At 33.6% G+C, this 16,267-nt stretch overlaps 1 protein-coding gene across 1 annotated transcript in view; it reads left to right on the top strand.

The window, feature by feature from the left end:
• Positions 1–16,267, top strand: part of tenm2a (teneurin transmembrane protein 2a) — a 1,216,147-nt gene that overhangs the window by 52,449 nt on the left and 1,147,431 nt on the right. The window contains exon 2 of the mRNA XM_087281568.2: positions 13,047–13,191. The gene's annotated coding sequence lies outside the window, so the exon portion shown is untranslated. The remainder of the gene's footprint in view (positions 1–13,046; positions 13,192–16,267) is intronic.

Consider the following 16,267-nt stretch of genomic DNA (forward strand, 5'->3'; position numbering starts at 1 on the left):
GAGGTAGCCCAAGACTTCTTCTGTGTTTAGGGCTCTCTTCCAGGACAGCATGCCAAACACGCTTTATTATCAATCATCAGATAAGTGTGAACTCTTGAAACTTTAAAACACCAGCTGGAATAAAAACTAAACTTGTTCAAAATTAAAATCAAGACAAAAAAAAAAAAAAAAAAAAATTAAATTGTCAAAAACAAAAACTAAATTAAGCTATTAATATGCACCGTATTAATTGTTTGAAACTAAAATAACCCTTGTTCAGAATTTTGCAGGTTACACTTGTCACATATTTGAAAGATATTGTTGAAAGCTGATATGTTTGGCTGATGGTTCTTTATTTGTATGCTGTTGTTTTTTGATGTAGTTATTATCTTTTTTTTCTTAAGTAGGTTAAGGAAACAATATGGTAATTCTAATAGTTTAATAAAATGAATTAGATTTTTGGAAATCACCAATCGACCCCCGCTTTGGGAACCATTGATTTACCAGACACTTTTGTCCAAAGCGACTCACAATTGAGATTGCATAAATATAATTTTGGTGACGCAGTGGCGCAGTGGGTAGCTCGTTTGCCTCACAGCAAGAAGGCCGCTGGGTCGATCCTCGGCTCAGTTGGCGTTTCTGTGTGAAGTTTGCATGTTCTCCCTGCGTTCGCGTGGGTTTCCTCCGGGTACTCCGGGTACTCCCCACAGTCCAAAGACATGCAGTACAGGTGAATTGGGTTGGCACAATTGTCCGTAGTGTATAAGTGTGTATATGTGGATGTTTCCCAGAGATGGGTTGCGGCTGGAAGGGCATCCCCTGCGTAAAAACTTGCTGGATAAGTTGGCGGTTCATTCCGCTGTGGCGACCCCAGATTAATAAAGGGACTAAGCCGACAAGAAAATAAATGAAAAAATTAATAAATATAATTTTATACAATTCTACAATTTGAATTCACAAATCACACATATTCTGCCTTCCAATGGAACGTTTGTGTGCATAACAAAGGCTAATTTGGTCTGTGTGTGGCAGTGTTAGGATAAAGCGTAAAGGTCACGTGAGAGAAGTCATGTGAAAACAGACCTGTAATCAAACTCATTATCTGCCTAATTACCCTCAAAGTCTACAAAATGAGAGAGCGGGGAGTTGAACGCTGACCTTCACACCTACATAAACACTATACTCACCTGCTTATGTATGTTCATGCAATTACATTTATATGAGCCAATGTTGAATTGTAGCTGCGTGGAAAAAAATATAGACTTCTTTTGCTCCAACAGAACAATGGAGCAATTTACCGAGGTTATGATATAATCTTCATTGTTTTGTTAGCTGTGCAGCTGTAATTGTGGAATATTTCATCTGGTTAATTGGAGTGTGAGGAACACAAGCGGTCGGTGGATGGTGTTTTGTGAGAGCGCATCTGATCCGGGCTCCGCTGCGCTGGATGTTGGGATTGTGGGAGTAACAGCTGATTAGTGCAGCCGGCGGCGACCCGGGTTAATGAGAGGAGATAAATTAACAGGCCAGGCGTAAATCAGCTTTATTGAACACACTCCCACCATTACAAAGGATTTGTTTTGCAATAACTTCCCCAAGACCAGTCAAATGAGAGCAAGTCTGCAATGCTGGTGATGGAGTCTAAGCTAATGTGTTTTTTTTTTTTTGAGTAATTAATATGGGTTAATGATTGGGTTAAATCGATAATGAAATTCGTTTTTGTGACATTTAGGATTGTGTGCATTCATGCAAAGTTTTGACACTCAGGTGTTGCAAATTAGTTAATAACAAGTTATTTTGACTTAAAATGAGTAAATTGTTGGGGTGACTTAACTTAATTTTTATAATTATGCACGGTCACACATTTTTTTTTGATGGTCCGTTTGGTGAATTTAAGTTACATTGCATCTACATGCCAATTAATTCTCATTAGATTATAAGTAGACTGTTAGTTTGGGGTTAGTGTTGGGGTTAGTGTAAGTTGACATGTACTTGCAAAGTTTTTTAAAGTCAGTTTAATGTCTGTTTAGCATCAGTATCAACAGATATTAAACAGACAGTCTATTATATTCAAATGGACCATCAAAATAAAGTGTTACCCAGTCAACTAATTGCTTTAAAAGCAACAGGTTTACTCAATTTAAAAAAAAAAAAATTCAACTAATCCATTTAAAAGCAACAGGTTTACCCACTTTTTTAAAGTAAAGTCAACTAATCACTTTAAAAGCAACGGCTTTACTCAGTTTTTCATAGTAAAGTCAACTAATCAGTTTAAAATCAATGGGTTTACTCACTTAAAAAAAGTTAACTAATCACTTTAAAAGCAACAGATTTACTCACTTTAAAGTAACGTCAGCTAATCAGTTTAAAAGTAACAGGTACTCACTTTTTCAAGTAACATCAACTAATCACTTTAAAAGTAACAGGTTTCCTCACATTTAAATAAAGTCAACTAATCACTTTAAAAGCGTCAGCTTTACTCACTTTAAAGTAAACGAATTACTTTAAAAGCAACGGGTTTACTCACTTTTTTCAAGTAAAGTCAACTAATGTTTTTTTTTTACAATTAGTCTAGTTCAACAAATTTGATCAGTTCACATTCATTAAGCAGGAAATTACCACAAGCTACCATGCTGCAGATATAACTTTTTTTTTGAAAAACACACAGTTTTAAATAATAAATAGTTTTAAACAGTATAAACAAGACACTGCAACTAGTGCAGCCACATTATAAAAGTCGTACGTAAATTTTGACACAATATAAGGTTGGTTTGAAGCAATACAATGACATTTTTTAGAAAAAAAAATTTAAACTGATGATAATTAAATATTCACACTGATTAAATAAATGTTTCATGTGCCAGACAACAATATACTTTGCAATAGAGTTTGCATGTTCTCCCCATATTCACGTGGGTTTCTTCTGGGTGCTCCGGTTTCCTCCACAGACATTGAATTGGGTAAGCTAAATTGTCTGTAGTGTATGTGTGTGATTGAGTGTGTATGGATGTTTCCTAGTGATGGGTTGCAGTTGGAAAGGCATCCACTGCGTAAAACATATGCTGGATAAGTTGGTGGTTCATTCCCTAGATAAATAAGGGGACTAAGCCGAAAAGGAATGAATGAAAATTGAGTTTCATTTTCACAATGATTCCTGCTTACAGTACATGGACTTGTGGAAATTACTCAAAATGTTGAATTATGTATTATACTTATTTTATTGTATTATACACTTCACATCTGCACACATTCTTCTTGTAGTTCATCAGTTTTATCAAAATGTTCTTCAAAATCGTGCACTTTGAAACATGCTTTCAGAAGATTGCAAAATGTAGATGTTGTGTAACTGAAAGGCCAATTGCAAAAGTTTACATAAATGTAAACCATTTTCAGTTTACTGCGTTGTAACAAAGCCCTTTATGATGAAGCTATGTTTTTCTCCTCTGTTGTGTGATTGCCATGATGATATTTGAAATGATGATATTTCATTCTAGGTTAGGGTTTGAATGATAATTCCGTTGTGCCGTACAGAGAATGCAGATGATTTGCCCTTTGCTGAACATCCCATCTTCTAAACTGCAGATAAATTACACCAACAGCCATAGTGCCACAATATTTATAACTCGTATAACTTACACAGTTAGCTTTATGCCTACATCAGCACATTATTTTCATTGTCTGATACTAAATTTGGGAAAATCGCACCATCGTTTTTAGAAGGGCTGAGAATCTATAAATATTTATGCATCTTGATTACTTTGGACATATTTACATTTGTCCATTGGTGACCCTGGAAAACAAAACAAAAAAATCAGTCTTTCATTGCATCGAGTATATTTGTGTCAGTATCCAAAAATAATTTTTTCTTTTTCTTTTATGGCAAAAATGATTAGAATATTAAGTGAAGATCATGTTCCATAAAGATATTTAGCAATTTCCTACTGTAAATATATCAAAACCATTTTTTTTTTATAATGTGCATCGCTAAGAACTTAACTTGGACAATATTAAAGACATTTTTCTCAGTATTTTTATTTGGTTAAACCCTTAGATTCCAATTACTTACATGTAAAGAAAATGTTGCCTTAGCCAGTTAGGTATAATTGGTTTGTTAGAAATGATCCATCCAGTTTTGTCACAATACTGGAGTTTTTAACTTTGATACGATACCTTAAAAAATATCAACAATTAATGTCATTTTAAATACAACAGGGAAATATTGCTATAGTTTTAATTAAAATGACAATTCTGAAACCTTTTTAAATACTTTGTTGAACACTGAACAAAATAAAAAAACTTGATCATGATTTGATAAATTCAATCACTAAAGACTAAACAGTTATTTAAACAGTCCAAGCAGACACACAAGGTCATAAGAAATTAATATTTGGTTAGATTTAGGTTGCCAGCATCTAAGGGCAATGTTATTTTGATGTCCGATAACGAACTGAAATGACTTGGTGTTGAAAAGTGACCAAAATCCAACATCAAGCCAACATCTTAAACCAACGTCATATTGATGTCAAATACTGACATTTATTCTCCAGGTATGGCAACCAATATACAATATGGGTGTCAAAATTAATTGTTTCTTTGGGGCACCACAATGCAGACCCAGACAATTTGGCATTGGTTCAGTAATAGATCATAACTGATTGTTACGTACTGACAACATTTATCTCATATGTGCTATGTCGCGGTAGAATAGTAGGGCATGGGAGGCGAGTGAGAGTAATTGTAAGTGTTTGCTCGACAGTCGTTCTCTGACACTATAGTTACAGCAGAAGCCCCTATTTCACTGTGAGGGAGAAAATGAAAGTAAACTCTCTCTTGACCTCTCCTCTCGAGAAACGAGAGCTGTGATTGCCGCTGCTGTTTATCGGTGTTTATCATGTGTGAACAGCGCCAGAGCATTAAAGCCAATCACAGCCCTTTTTGTTGAGCGGTTGACCAATCATAGGGGTGTAAGAACTCGCTCGACAACGCTAAGAAAGCGAGTGGGAGATTTACATTTGTTTATTTGCCATAAATGCTGTTGTCTGTGCATGTACTTGAGTTTTTAAAGGTATAGTTCATATTGTACTGCTTGTATTAAATGACAAAATTGTATTATAAATAATAAATATGAATATATTTATACTTTTAATATAAGAATTGCTATGCTGTTAAGTAAAATATAACTGTTTATGGAAAGCATCATCAATGCAATGTGATGCACTGAGATATCGAATTGAACCGAATCGATGGCATAGTAATCGTAACCGAACTGTGAGACCAGTGTAGCTTCACAATTTAGATATACAATTCACTATTCGTTAAATAGATTCTGCATTGGTTGTTGTGTTGAACAGCTTTGGATTTACCCAAATTGACCCAAACATATTGTAAATGCATTATAGTACAAAACATTCTAAAAATGAATGAATGAATGAATGAATGAATAAATGATTGAATGAATGAATGAATGAATGAATGTATTTAATCTATTACAATATAATACAAAATACATTTGTTTAATCTACACAGCAAATTCCTCAGAGTTAAATTCTCGGTGTTGAAGCATTTCAGAGTAAAGTGTTGACAGTAGAGTTAGATTTTGATAAATGAATATAATAAGAGTTAGAAATGATTTGATTCAGTGCAATATCAAAAAGTTATCCATCCAATACTTAGAGGGGTTATTTCCAACATCCGGGGATTCATGCAGCCCCAGTCACTGAAGAATTTTCCAGACGCCATTTTTATTTGGATTAATGCTTATTTGGACGTTTCTATGTGTGTCTGCTTTAGGCATGGGCTGGTAGATGGGCTAGAGATCACTGCTCTAAAATATATTCTTTTTAAATGTCTGGGTAAAAAACTAAACATTTTTCCCCTTTTTACACAATATATTTTTATTTGAGAAACATTTTAAATATTTTGGAGCAGTAAACATATCAGGCTAAATAATTCAAATGAATTATTGACGTCTGCTGTCTTCATTTGTTTCAAAAACTTTTTTTTTTTTTTACAATTTAAAACGGCATCTTTGGATATTCCTTTTATGCTGGAGATTCTGCTGTCCTAAAAAAACAAAAAAATCTGTAAATAAAAAATCTTACTCATACCTTAGAAACGATATAGCAGAAAATGTGAAATCCTTGACTTTTCCAAACCGCGGTATACCTTGAACACTTATGCCTAGTCTGCTTCTTCAAATCTTATTGTCAAGCATTCTTGCATTTAATTATTAAAATAAACCAGATGCCTCTCCTATAAAAAGTAGCATTTGACCCTGTGACCTTTTCACAAACACTCCCACATCCCTATACTTGTCATCTGTGCCGGCATAAACAAGGTTCCCCCTCTAATATTGATGAGCAAATATGTGTGTTATTGATCTAGAGCGGCCCAGTGACAGCAAACGGGGCTTTGGTATTCCGAAGAGCATCTTGTGCTACGATTGCTAATGCGTATACAGACTGGCTAATCAAGAATCAGACATTCACACCGTGCAGGTTATTTGTGTTAATGACATCTGTAAACTGTGCCTTGCTTGTCGAAGCATCAGCATCCTCATCCAGCCCAGATCTGTTTCCCTCTCTGCGGCAAACACAGTGGCGGGCAGCGCAAAGCTAAATGGGCTGTAAATTATGAGCCGTCTGCCAGGTAATGACGGAGCTATGCGGGGTATTCGACACAATTACAGTTGATATAGAGAAGTGAAGGTCCATGTTGGTTCATTATTATGTGATGGATATTTGTAGACAACAAACAACATGTACACAACCTGTGCTCCCTGACCTTAACATGCCTGTCTATTTTGAGTTGGTGTGTATGGCTTTTGGTTTAGTTGTTGTATCAGGCCCTTTATGATTTAAAAAAAAGATATATTTATAATATAAAATGTATAACATTACATTATATTGCGGGCAGCACATTGGCTTAGTGGTTAGCACTGTCGCCTTACAGCAAGAAGGTTGCAGGTTTGAGTCCCAGCTGGGTCAGTTGCCATTTCTGTGTGGAGTGTACATGTTCTCTCCGTGTTTCTGTGGGTTTCCTCCAGGTGCTCTGGTGTTTCTTCCACAGTAAATAGGCATGCCCTATTCACGAGTTCACACTCTCAGATATTTGACTGAATATAACATGTGTTTTTGGCGTGCTGTCTGGGGAGAGTGTCTAGCCTGGCTCCAGAATGCTCCCTCCTCAGATTTAAGTAGGTATCGGGTTTAATAGTGTGGAGTTGAGGTGGTGGAGGGATGCTGAAGTCAAGAGAAAACAGAGATATGACGTGTTTGACTATCTATAGGGGTTTGGTCTTGAGCTGATTGGATAATAGAATGATTGTCTGTGATGAATTAGCGTCGTCAAAGACTGATCGTGCTCCTCCTGAAATTTGTTTTCGAAACATCACAATAAATTGGGTTAACAAAATTGGCCATTGTGTATGAATGTGTGAATGTGAGAGTGTATGGATGTTTCTCAGTACTGGGTTGCGACTGGAAGAGCATTCGCTGTGTAAAACATAAATTGGTGGTTCATTCCGCTGTGGTGACCCCTTATAATTAATGGACTAAGCTGAAGGGAAATGAATGAATGAACATTACATTGCATTAGATTAGATACTTTCAACCAATATGAAAAAAGGGTAAATTTGTGCACTAAGCATTAAGTTCAAAGTTCATTTTATATAGACTTTATTTTATTTAGCACCTTTAAAAGTAGCAGCAACTCAAAGCGCTTGACAAACAAATAAAAAAGTACAGAAAATATAATATTAAGCTTTAATAATTATTTAATATGCTTTATATCTAAAACAAAAGTTGAGAAATAATGAAAATCTCAAAATAGGGCTAATGATTTTGACGTCAACTGCATACATTATTCAAGAGACTACTTGTAAATACCAGATAATCTGTATATTTTAATAATATTTATATGAAAATCTTTGGTAAAACAGTAAACAAGTCTTACCTCATTTGTATATAATGACAACACAGACGTGTCTCACAAAGGCCCATGAGAAAACCCCTTTTTATTCAACTAATTATGTAATTTAATATATTTATTTTTTATTTGATTTTCTAGTTTACTATAAAATTATCACATTGTTTTTTGTTTTTTTCTTTGGTAAATATACACTACTAAATAAACTACTTTAAACAAAAAAAATTATACTTTTATTTAGAAAGGATGTATCATGATCATGAATGAACTAGATAAGTTTTTACCAAAATGGGGGTCGGACTCAGGAACTCCTGGGGGGTCTACTAAAAATAGTAGTTTTTAATAGTAATAAAACAACATTTATTTTTTTCATAGGATTGGTGTGTTTATGTTTGATTAACAGCACAGCAATTGTGTCAGCTACTGCAGATTGATTCTATAGCACCAGGTTAAACTTTCTGACACCTTTATAGCAATCAAATACATAAAAAATAAATACAGGCCACAATGAACATTAAGAATGATCTCTGATTGGTGGTCTCCAATATTAAACCAAGAATAGACTTGTGCTAAAAACATGGTGTCCACCAGTCTCTTTAGCTGAGGTTAATATTAAATTAAATTGATAAATGACTATAAATATGATAGGGTTGTTAGACTTGCACTTTTTTTGTGTTGTAAATATGCTCGTGTTTATATAGGCCTATTGTTGTGTGCTTGCAATGTTTGTATACTTATAACCACTATCAAGGAATTTGGGGGTCACGAGTCACTGGTACTGTTATTTTAGGGGTCGCGGGCTGAAAAGCTTGGGAACCCATGAACTAGAATATGTTCTTTACAATGTTGTAATTATTTAAAAAAAAATCATGATGTCCACATAAGCAACAGAACAAGCTTTGCCATAACATAATTTAATTTATTTTGAAAATGTAGTAAAAGATAAATATTTTAAATGGTCACAATGCACAAATGTAATGCTTTGTGTAAAGGTCCACATTTTAAATTAAATATATATAGTCTTTTTGAGCACACATAAAAACAACTACAACAACAAAGTCCATACAGGCATTGTAAATGCTTCAACATTTGAGCATGTGTGAAAACATCCAGGCCACAGGCTGACATATTTTCATGCTTGAAGCTTTGTATTCATTGTTCATCTGATCTCAGTCAACTGTGAACAGAACAGGAAAGGGCATAAATATAGAAGAAGAAAAAAAGAACTGATTGCTCTTTAAATCATACGACTGGACAATTGATCATGTTCCCTGAAATAACAGCCTGCTGATGAGTGAGAGGGAACAGATAAACTGCCCAGCTCAGTTTAATCTCACCGTGAGGACATTAAACTCTCTCTTCTCCGTCGTGCAGCACAGGATATTAACATACCAGATCTGACTCATCATTTGTTATGATCAGACTTCACCAGCAATCTCACTTCATTCTGCAGATATTGCCATTGCTCTTGAAGTGTTTTACAACCTTGCTGTACTATGAAGTTAAATGGAAAATCTGATGGGTAATTGTATTGTAATATAATTAAGATCATTACTTACTTTTCTCTTACTCTTTTCTCTTTTTCCTCTCACATACACCATATCCTTACATTGACAGTTTCAGTGAAAGTAAAGGTCCATAAATCAATAAAATATGTCAATGAAGCACAATAAAAGCTCACATAGAGAAATCTGATACAGGGCAATATATGACACAAGTTCATATTTGGATTTCAGATATATAAATAGTCATAAAAATGCCATGTATGAAACATATGTTTCGAATTATTGTAAAATGACAGCTTTATATCTGTTGAGGCCAAAAGAAAACAAATAAATGTATTCACAATTCTGTCATGAACACTCGGGATTTTGTATGGTAATGAAAATGTATATGGCAATGTTGATGTCTTTGGTCTTGGTGGTATAGATCTGCTACGCTGCTGCTGCTACTTTGATTATTATGCCAGAGGAAGCACCGAGACCTGCTACTTCCAGTATATACAGACATGTGATCTGAGAATATAACACGTTGCTGCTGCAAACATAACATATGTAACCCCCTTAGCAGATCTAAACATAGGTGAAGCTGGGGTTGCGGAGGCTCCCTGAAAACCCATTGCTGCTTAACAGCATAAATCCACATGGAGCGTTTAAACTGATGAGGAGCAAGCTCATTGGCTGTCCTGGCAGCTACCAATCTCGTGCGCCATTTAGTTAATGATGCAGGAGCAGATTAGGTGATCTATCAGTCTGCATGTGCATAGAGTTTCATGGCAAAAATTGCACTTGCCAAAAAAAATATTTACAGTATATATGTAAAATTCAAATACTAACTTGTATGTCAGCTTTGCAAATTGCATATATTGCCATTTATTTGATTTCTATATGAGAGTGGTGTTTGACTATTTTTAAGTCATTTGTATAAGAGCAATTCCATACAAATGTTAACTTTGCCCTGAAAAAAGAGAATTCACCAAAATACAGAAACCACTTTTTTTTTTTTTTGTGTGTGAGCAAGTATTTTACAGTATTTTAGAAATTCTCAAAAATGCATCAATGCTGTCAATGTTTTTAAACTATTCTATTTGATTTACCAAACACACACACGTGGCAATTTCACATCTGTCACATCCACAACAGAGTAATGTCACATCCATAATGACACTTTTTTTTTTTTTTACCATAAATGAAAAAAAAAAAAAAGAAATAAATTAAGCCATTCATTTTTGTTTTATAGAGAGCCAACTTATATCCTTTTGATTATCATTGTTTCTTGGTTGTGCAGTGTATTTCACTGAATTTCTACAAAGTATGTTGTATACTGTAAACCTGCAGACTTTTTTGTTACAGATTGATATTTTGCTGCTTACAACTTTGTGGTCAGTTGTTTGGGAAAGTATTACCAAAAGTTTCTATATAATGTTAACATATATTTTCTATGTGAATTTATGTTTGAGTTTTTACTGCAAATATCACATTTATAACTCTGGAATTGCTCATACCTAAATTGTTTTTAGATAGATTATGTGAATTATGTTAAGTTAGATTTATGTGTACAACAGACCAATATTTACAGTGATAATTCAGCCAAAACTGACAATTATGTCATAATTTACTCACTTTTTACTTTCATTAATCAGGACTCCTTTAAAGGCATAATTTGTAAGATTTGTTTTCATTTCAATAGTTATTAAAACTGAGCTGAAACCACATAATTGTTGAATTCTTTTTTTTTTTTTGGGACAATATGTTTAATGTTCTATCAACTTAAATCAGTAAAAACTAATAAGTTAACTTTATTCCTTCATGTTGTCCTAACACAAAATGACTGTGTGAAACCTGGCATTTTTTACAGTGTATATTGCTGAATTTTGTGCATGCATGATCCCAACAGTTTTGAAGAATGTTTAAATCCAAAGAAATAAGCAATTTTATAGCGACAAGGACCATGTCTTCTATAATTTCCAGTTTGGTTTTATACCAAACAGGGAAACACCAGATAACGCTTTAATATCTTTTGTGTTTTCTTAGACTTTACAGATCAGCATTATAACTGAACCTTAAAATGCATTTAATATGATAGTGTGATCATTACCAAAGAACCAGAAGCAGACGACTGCTACATAATAAAAGCTGTGCTGCTTTCTTGTGATGTTTCGCTTTGTTGGCTTACATGTTACATACTGTGCCTTTAAACAGCAGATTAAAATTTATCATTTTTTAATGCAGTAATTAAAACACTGTATTTTAAATAATATAATAATAAAAAATGAAAAACCTGGCAAGTACATAAATAAATAATATACAACAACTTGTATTTTGGAGAGGAAATAGTAAGGAAACAAAAGAAAGTAGAATCATTTATAATATAAAAAAATAATATTGGTTTGAAATACAGTTAGGTCTATAAATATTTGGACATTGACACAATTTTAACATTTTTAGGCTCTATACAACACAACAGTCTTGAAATGTAATAAATAATATGTGCTTTAACTGCAGACTGTCAACTTTAATTTGAGGGTATACATCCAAATCAGGTGTAGGAATTAAAACAGTTTGCTTATGTGCCTCCCAAATATTAAGGGTCCAAAAGTAATTGGACAGAGTAATAATCATAAATCAAATTTTCACTTTTTAAAACCTTGTTGCAAATCCTTTGCAGTCAATTACAGCCTGAAGTCTGGAACGCATAGACATCACCAATCGCTGGGTTTCATTCCTGGTGGTTAAATAAAAAATAAATAAATATTGCTTAAAATCTTCAAAAATAAATGGACAAAAATATAATATACATTTAGTTTATTTTAAAATATATTTAAAAATATGTTTGGTGGTGATTGTGTGTGTCTCAAAGTGCTGAATTGGCCATGGCCACACTTGGCCATGAAACAGCTTAGAAGCCAATTTTCCAAAAACTTTTGGACCCTTAACAAGTGGGAGGTACATATGCAAACTGTTGTAATTCCTACACTGTTCACCTGATTTGGATAAAAATCAAATTAAAGCTGACAGTCTGCAGTTAAAGCACATCTAGTTTGTTTCATTTCAAATCTATCGTATTTGTTTATAGAGCCAAAAGTCTTAGAATTGTGTCGTTGACTAAATATTTACGGACCTAACTATATTTATATTATTAATTGTTTTATTTTTTTATTGTCTTTGGTAATTGTTTAATTAACAACAATAACTCAGCCTTATATTACCACCCTGATATCCATAGATCAACATTCTTGCCAGAATAAATTAAATAATAAAATTAGCATTTTGAAAGTTAAAAACTGTATGAGAGATGAGAATGCTTGCACTGCTATTATAGGGCCTAAAATTGTCAAGCAAATATGTAAAACTAGGATTAGGAATATTGATATCGAGTTCAAGAGCTAAAAAAGCCAATCAGATAACCAGTTCAAGCAACCGACGAACATATAAAATACACAATACATAAATCCTAGTTTAAAGCACTAAGAAATAAATGCACAGCAGGTAGGCTTGCTCAAAATGTTCAATGGTTGCTTAATTTAAAACAAACACAGGCAAGAACCTCGTCATCGTCCATACATCAGACAGATCCAACCAATGGAGGTGGAAGGTTAATTAAATTATATTTTACTTATCCTGTGTTTTTTTTTCCTCCAGTGCCTGCTCAAAGCCTGAGGTGTAACGATGGCCTTGCCAAGCATATGCTGGCTGGAGGGGAGAGAGTCTGCGATGAAATAAACTTACTTTGGAGCAACGGACATCAGCACTGCTCCTGATTACTGAGCACGAAAATCTGGCAAAGGTAAACACACCCCAGGCGCTGTTTGATTTAAATCCAAGCACTTGGATTCACAATCCAATTATTTAAGTAACAGTTTTCTCAAGGATGAATTATATTATATATTTAAAAAAAATGTGCAACATTTATAAGATGCTCAAAGATTATAAAAGCAACATAACTATTTATCTACACTAGTGAGCGTTTCAAATTGGAACCCAACGATTCATTCTGTCCCACTTCTGTCAGTGATGTGTGATGAACTAATTTAAGAACAGCATGGGCTCTGTGACAGAACATACCGCAAATGAAAGCTAATCAGATCAATGTTTAACCACAAATCGGCATAAGAACTTGAGAAGCAGAAAATGAACAGATCAAAGGATTCAGATAAGCAAAGATGATAGGATGATTATTCTACTGTGATATGGCCACTGCAGATACAAACTCATCCAAGATCATAAATCATCACTATCCCTTTTAAACTAAGTTACATTTACATCTAATACATGTTCAAATGGCCCCATGAGCTTTTGTTGCATTTTTAAATGGATAATTTACACCAAAAATTCTCTCCTTTTCGTCATTAATCACCCTTGTGTCAAAGCAAATAGGGGGGAAAAAACCCATTTACTCACCCCAAGTGGTTCCAAACCTTTATGAATTTCTTTATTCTGTTGAACACTAAAGAATATATTTTGAAGAAAGCTGAAGCACATGCCTTTAACACATATGTGCACATATATGATAGTAACATATGTGTTAATTCAATCATTCTTCCATTGTCCTTCGGCTTAGTTTTTATTTCAGGGGTCGCCACAGCTGAACGAACTGGCAGTTACTCCAGCATATGTTTAACATGAGGTGCTAACCACTGAGCCGTGCCACCCTTATGTGTTCATATATATAAAAAACATAAATGTATAAGACATATCAGGGTATCTGCATGGTCTGAAAATGTCTTAAATAAAAAAAAAAAAAAAAAAAACTAACTTTAGTCCTTAAAAAGTCTTAAATTCAGTGAAATATTGCATTGTGTGTCTTAAATCATTTTTTAACAGGTCTTTATTTTTCTCTGAGTAAACGCAATCAGGCCGACATCCATCCAATCACCAACACTCTATCTTAATAAAACCTTATGTTTTTTAATGTTTAAGTTTATTATTACTTTTTTTATTGCAAAAGTTATACAATTTACAATAGCTGTTAGAAATATTTTACAGCAATTCCTACAAATTTAATTCCCTAATTCCCTGGGAAGGAAAACTAAACAATTACACAGTTCCTCATGATAATAACAGAGCTATATATCTCTTTATGTTATCGTCCATTCATACAAAAACTCTTTACAGAGGTAAGGGGGAGTAGACATATTATTTATAAACAGACATGAAACTTAAGGATTTATAACAGAAAAGAATTAGATTGAATATAAAATATAGGCAATCAATTTGGACCAAAAGATAATATAGGGTAATATAAGAAATATAGGGTATGTGCAGAAGGACTTTTCATTTGTCAGAAACCTGGGTCAAATGCTTCCGGTGAACTGCATGCCGTTACAAAATTGGCGTGTTTAAGTTTGAAAAAAAAACAATTATCAATCTTCACTGCATTCTTCATATGATATAAAGTTGGTCTCAAAATGTACAAGAAGCACAGCATGAAATTTCATTTTTCCGCACCATGTCTTTAAAATACTTTAATTTTATTTTATTCCAGTATTTCCAATGGTGTTTCTGTGCTAGCCTGCTGATCTTGACTGGCGCATGCAAGTAAATTCATCTTGGTTTAAGCTTCAGCAACTAAATAAACGTTGAAGTCTATTTAACTGATAAAATTTTAATCACATTAGAACATTGATGCTGTAAAAAAGGAACAGTATAAAACTGAAAAAGTCCCATTAACCGTTCACCGGAAGTACATCAGTATGGGAAGAAACTAGCTCTGCATATACCCTATTATGTTGAAAAAAGTGTAGACAACTAGAGTTTTCTTGTTTTGACACATTGAAGTGTGTTGCTAAAAAATTATTACATCGGCCCAACTGGGCCTTTGGAAAAATTATTAGTGTTTAGCCTTGTATAAGTCTAAAATTTCAGTCATAATAGTTTTAAAAGGGCCTTAAAAAGTCTTGCATTTTTCTTGATGAAACCTGCAGAAAACCTGATATACGTACACATACATGCAAGTAACATATATGTTCTCAAGGCAAAAAAGATTCAAATGGGTGCGCCCACTCGTACGCAAACAATAAAGTCAATAAAATAAATGTACACATATGTGCCAGTAAAATATATGTTCATATATGTATAAAGCATATATGTTTAGAACAAATACTGTTGAATAAAAAAATAAAAGTATGAGTGAAAATACTATGAAAGTCAATGGTTACTGGTTTCCAGCTTTATAAAAAATATATTATTTTGTGTTCAATGTGCCTTTTTTTTTTTTTACAAGATGTGATCTAAAGGCCTTTCCCACTGAGCACGATTAAAGGGCACAAATGTATGATGCTCTTGAATCAAAAGTATATATGCCAATGAAGTTACAGTATTTTCACCAGTCTTGATAAATCGCAACAAGACAAATCAAAAATTTCTAATCAACCAGTGTGCAGATTTTATTCATTTTTTTGGGTCATGATAAAGTAGGCCTCTCTGTTAGATTTGAGCTTTAAATCACTTGTCTGGAGCTGCTGTAGTTGCACAAAAAGGTGAAAAAAGAGTAATAGCACAGACAGTGCTGTAGAAAAGTATTTTGGAAAAGAATGGATGTTGAGTGGGGGATATCTTTGGTGTTTGGGAACAGAGCTTCTGATAATAGTCACAGCGACTAGAAAAACATCAGCAAAAAAAGTTCTGTGGCAAAGAATATCTGAGAAAATTGGATTCAATGGTAAGTTTGAAATATTTTTCTAAAGTTGCTGTAGATAGTCAATAATCAGGGATGAACATTTGTAATAATTTTCTACAAGTCTTCTGTCTTCATGTCTTCATTAATTCAGTGATACAGCATAGCACCTCAAATTTAATACCTGAAATTGCCATAAGTTTAGATGATATTGCAAATTTATTAAATTATATTTTATAATTAATTA

Source organism: Danio rerio, chromosome 14 (assembly GCF_052040795.2).
Source record: "Danio rerio strain M-AB ecotype USA chromosome 14, GRCz13ab, whole genome shotgun sequence".
Lineage (NCBI taxonomy): Eukaryota > Metazoa > Chordata > Actinopteri > Cypriniformes > Danionidae > Danio > Danio rerio.